Consider the following 6242-nt stretch of genomic DNA (forward strand, 5'->3'; position numbering starts at 1 on the left):
GGCAAACTATAACATTTTTGTACAGCACTCTTGCGATGCAAGATGCCTGTTGTCCTGGAAGAGGACCCGATGTCGCCGCAGCGACACTTAACGTTGCCGTGTGAGGACGGCGCAGATGGTGCCTTCAAGCAGCCCTCACCGGCCAGATACTGCGCTACTACGATACAGATTATACATTATTTACTGCCGCTGGCGCAGATGAACTAACGCTACACTCGTTACTGTCAGTAGCCTACAATAAACCCTCCATTATGAAAAAGTCAATACTTATCAATACCCACCTACCTGTTCTACAGGCAGAAACATGTAGTAACTGATATTTCAGTCTGCTCTGTCAACTCTTGTCCACCGCGCTGTGCAAACACAGCTCTACTCTGCAAATAGCGACTTTTTACAAACGAGCTAAAATGAAAGATGTCAGCTTGTAGTCTAGCTGTTTATCTTAGTTTGCAACGAGTATTACATTTTGGACAAACTCTTGTAAACTTAGCTGCTGTCTAAACGAACCATCCTCTCCGCTGGAGCGGTAAACCTGTGGCCAAAACAGATCCATGTGGCTACTTTAATATGCACGTGAATGACGCCTCTCCATGTTTTCAATTTACTAAGTGACAACGGTACATGTAGTAACAACAGGTAGGCTATGTTATGAAAAAATAGAGTATCCACTGCTACTGTAAAGGGGAAAAAAATGTCCTACCTCTCCCTTGCTGCCACTGGGGAAAAAACCTGGGAACCCATGACCTCAACTGACAACCAACCAGAACCAAACAATTTTTTTTTTTTTTTATGCCTTAGAGCACCTTTTAAGCTGTAAGCTTGGTCTGCATTAGTGAACAATCACTACTTTTTCAAATGGCAAGAAATAATGATGTAAACCTGACCTTTGAGCCTGTGGTATCATACTGATGGACAGTACAGAAATTAGAAAATGAATTGGATAAAACCAAAAACATCAGCTTTTAATGTAAATGGAGAAGTAGCTGTCGGTACATCAGTCTGATATCAGGGAAGAGGGTTGGTTTCCTAGTCTAGTTTTAGAAGAGAAGTGTTGCATGTAATCAATCAACTGGGCTTTGTTGGCCATCATAAATCACATCTGCGTTCTTGGTGTGATGTTCTACTTGTAAGAGTGTGTGCAACAAGGTGTCAGATTTTTTTTTTATGATTATATTTTTGACTTTTCCGCCTTTATTTGACAGGACAGCTAGGTCAGAGAGGGGGAAGACATGCAGGAAATAGTCACAGGTCGGATTCAAACCCTGGACCTCTGAGTCGAGGCATAAACCTCTCAGTATATGTGCGCCTGCTCTACCCACTGAACCATCCCGGCCACGATGCAATTTCTATTTGATGCCTTTTTAATCTAAAGTTGAATTAAACTATGTTGCTATTTGCTTTAACCTTAACCATCTCTGCTAAAAATAACGTGAGGTTATTAATAGCAGGGAAAAGACTAACCTGAGGCCTAACATAATGGCGTCCTTAGTCTAAAAATAACATGGAAATAACCAACAGAGGTAATGGACCACGGCGTTGGCATCATGCACTTTGGTAGATTTCAGCCTTTTAATGAATTGCAGTTAAAGTCATTAAATATAAACCTATAACATAAGAGTGTCTATGTAGAGAGTGGATGCACTACACACTTTTTCCAAACTAAAATGGTACTTTCTCGTGTGTTCTCGTATGTATTGTAAGTGTCTTCTAATGCTAGAAACAAGTAAAAGATAGCTTTTCTGCGCCTTAACCCAGAGACCTTAAAATATATAACATACACTTTGGCTTAACATTTTCACTTAGTTAGTCACAAGAGACTGACTGGAGAATATACTCTTAACACAAACAACATGCACATCAGAGAATGATGTCAGTTATGCGTTTCCTTAGGACCTGAGAGGCATGTGAGATCAAATTGAAATTGATCTGCTAAAATGAAATATTGGTTTCTATTGGTACTAAACTTAGTTTTTTTTATATAGCCTTGATTCAGAGTTTTATTTATGCAGTATTTAACAAAATGCTCGATATGCAGATGAGTGAGTGTAAGACTGTCGGTATGGCTAGTACATGAAGGTGCCTCAGCAACAACAGCCTTTCTAAAACCCAGGTCTCATCTGTTGGCCAACAGCTGTTCTTTTCCCCCTGACACTTTTTCAGTGGGGTTGTTACATATTTTACTTGATTTTTTTTGATGTAAGTACAAATGTAATGTGATATATATTTTTTTTTTTTTTTTTTTTTTTTTTTTTTTTTTTTTAAAGAAAGAAAGTGATTACTATGTTGGAATTATTTTTATTGAAAAAAGGCTTATGTTCAAATTTATGTTTGTTTTTTTGTATTATTCTGTACAACCTGGATTTATAAATCCATGATCTAAAATAACACTAAAAAAAAACAGTCACACAACATGGACAGTGACCAAAAATAATGTTAATAAGCCATGTGTTCGGGTCATTTTCCAGATTTCCTTGTAACTTTGTCACATTGTCCACATTCTTTGTGGAGAATGGCATGTGTCCCTCGACACTATTATTATATGGTGATCAATGTCCTATGCAATAACCAAGATGCTCCAAAGAGACCATTGGAAGGAACTTCTATTACTTGACAATAATAGACAATGGAGAAGTATGCATATTGGAATTACCACAGTGTTCATTTCAGGGGAATACAATCATGCATGCCAAAGGAAGTCTTCATTTTACTTGAATAATTCTGAGATATAAACTGTGAACACACTACAATCAGGCAGTAAACACTAAAGGGTATTCCATTTGGATAATGCCTGTACCATCTTGGTGCAAAAAGGGAGGGAAATGACTGACACTGGGTTTGATAGCATTTGGAATAGTGTTGGTCAGCATTACTTAAATCTTGAGTTATGGACCGTTATCCTTTAATTCAACTCTTGTTTCCCTGTTTTTGATTGTATTATCTATTAAAAATGGATTAACTGATGTTTGTCGTCTTTTTTTGTTGTGGTCAAGTAGCAGTTTAGCACTGTTGTATGTTGCTAAATTTCACACGTCTTTCGACATTCAGGTTTTGTATGACACGGTTGTGCAACTGATCAAATGTGCAATCTTGAACTAATTCCTGATTTCCCATGAACACGTGATGAAAATGATAATGGTAATTCATTTTACGTAATAATATTTGTATAATGTAATGTGTTAATATAAACTACACATAACCAGCTAATAAATGCCATTTCATTGTAGGAATAAGTACATAGAAGTAAAAATCAAATAGAATCAAACACAGGATAAATTCATTCATTTATTATGGAAATAACGGTTAGGTTTTTTTCAGCCCTACTACTAGGTTTAGTTGCAAGGTGTAATTTGTAGATTAGTTGATTTAATACAGTTGTATTACAACCGGCCCTAAAGATAATATATAAAGGTACTTTGGACAGCACTCTGATTATTGCCCCACAGATGTTTCGGCCCTTCGTCTGCGTGTTTCACAGGCAATTGAAAAGATATTACAAAATCTGTCAACAAATTGCAGAAAGTCTTCAGCAGAGCTTTGCTGGGTTTTAGTAACAAATTGCAGGTGCATTTCGGGAACCAGTAAGTGCATCAGTTCTGTTTTTGTGAAGCCTTGTAGCCGCTGTTTCCTGTCTTACATCAACCAGGTTAACATCTCACAGTTCAAATGAAACACACTTCTGCTTTTTATGGCTCAACTTTCACAACAACGGTTAGCCTATATATTTGAAGCCTTAATTATAATAACCCTAAAAGGCCCCAGGATTTAATTCAATTGGCCTACAGGGATTACTGCTATATATATATATATATATATATATATATATATATATATATATACACACACACACAGTACAGGCCAAAAGTTTGGACACACCTAATTCAATGTGTTTCTTTATTTTCATGACTATTTACATTGTAGATTCTCACTGAAGATATCAAAACTATGAATGAACACATGGAATTATGTACTTAACAAAAAAGTGTGAAATAACTGAAAACATGTCTTATATTTTAGTTATATATAATACTTATCTTTCTTCAAAGTAGCCACCCTTTGCTTTTTTTGATAACTCTGCAAACCCTTGGTGTTCTCTCAATGAGCTTCATGAGGTAGTCACCTGAAATGGTTTTACCTTCACAGGTGTGCTTTGTCAGGGTTAATTAGTGGAACTTTTTCCATTATTAATAAAAAAGCAAAGGGTGGCTACTTTGAAGAATCTAAAATATAAGACATGTTTTCAGTTATTTCACACTTTTTTGTTAAGTACATAATTCCATATGTGTTCATCCATAGTTTTGATGCCTTCAGTGAGAATCTACAATGTAAATAGTCATGAAAATAAAAAGGAAACGCACTGAATGAGAAGGTGTGTCCAAACTTTTGGCCCGCGTATATATATATATATATATATATATATATATATATATATATATATATATATATATATATATATATATATATATATATATATTTTTTTTTAAATCATACTTAAATGTCTATGAGGACATGCCTTCAATACTTTTCTTATTTAAAATCCAGGTTTTATTCAGAAATGTGGAAAAAACAAATGCTCAAAAAACCACAACAGACCAATCAGTGATCCAGGTGCAGTGCTGTCCCATTAGAAAATTAAAAACACAGCATTGGCAACCGCTATCACTCTCAAACATATTGACATGTCTTTAAATACAGAGACAAAATCACAACAACTCAAACTGAGTTGCAAATGTGTATAATTTAGACTAGTCTTGCTTTGTCAGACCATCCACACGCTGAGGAGCGGAGGAGGGTCTGGCTAGGCCACACAGCATTCCGGGATGGGAGCGAAACGTGCTCTGGTTTATTGGCATTTCTTTAAACCAATCGCAATAGTCATGGGCGGTGCTAAGCTCAGCACGGAGCTGCTGCAAAATAGTCATACGAGAGAGAAAACTCAGATTGGACAGATACTCTAGCTAATCTAGTCTAGTCTGGATTTACCCTGCAGAGATCTGAGGAGCAGTTAACCATAGTCCTCATGAATCTACCGGAGTTTAAAATTACAACCCAAAGAAAGCGGAAGGTAATGGACATCGGCGAAAATACATTCATCAGGCGGAATTTCCTGCGGCACCTAAACAATCCCAGAAGTGGAACGTCAGGGATAGACTAAATTTAGACAAACTCAGGGAGCGTGCACATGTTCCCACAGCCCTATGTAACCGCATTTCTAAAAAAAAAAAATAAATTCACTGAAAATTAGGCCCTATGTTCCCACATTTCAAAGATTCTTTTCAAAATTAGGCCCTATGTTACCACAGTTCCCACATTTCTAAGATTTGTTTTTCCCAAATTAGGCCCCATGTTCCCAAATTTCCTTTTTCATTAATTTGTATCAGATTTTATCCCCCTTTCTCCCAATTTGGTAGCCATTTACACCCAACCTATTATCCAGTAGCAATGGACTACAGATGGAATTTAACCCTAACCCTAACATAGGGCCTAATTTTAAGAAGAATCTTAGAAATGTGGGAACATATGGCTGTGGGAACATATGGCTGACGCCCAAACTCCTAGATAGACCTTTCTCACAGCTCTTGTAAAACACAGGTGGACATAATAATGGGAATAACGGCTGCATTCCATTAGGTGCACCAGTTGCATGGCCTTGTTGGCTCACTGGCAAAGCTTACTGGTACAGCTAAATGGAACATCAATAATGTCATTAAGCTGGGTTTTTCAAAAGCTTTCAAATGAAAACATTTAATTTTAGCATTACCTTTTCAACTTTTCCACTCTGGTCATTTTCCATTTCTTCTTTTATTAGAAGTGTTTCCTTTTTTATTTTCATATTGTCATTTCACAAGATCCATTTGTCCTTTAAATATCAAGTTCCCTTTTTAATGTCGTTTTACTTGACATTACTTTTACCATTTTGACTTCTAATCTTTCAGGAATGTGTAATGAAACTGACCTCATGCACCACAGCAGAAGTACAAGAAAGCTTCCCATTTCACACGGTCAAAAAAAACAACAGATGATATTAACATAGCTCGTAGTACATGGAAATGTAATTTGCCTGAGTATAATTTTGTACCACTAATTAGAAACATCAATTTAACTACACTGCAAACCCAGATTTAGTTGTAATTCCATTTTTTAGTGGTCACTACTTATTCTTTTCATTTTTTGTTAAAAAACCGTATTCATTACTAAATCATATTAGTTGTTTGTAATAATCAGCTTAAGTATGCAGCGCACAG

This window comes from Perca fluviatilis, chromosome 22 (genome assembly GCF_010015445.1).
Source record: "Perca fluviatilis chromosome 22, GENO_Pfluv_1.0, whole genome shotgun sequence".
NCBI lineage: Eukaryota > Metazoa > Chordata > Actinopteri > Perciformes > Percidae > Perca > Perca fluviatilis.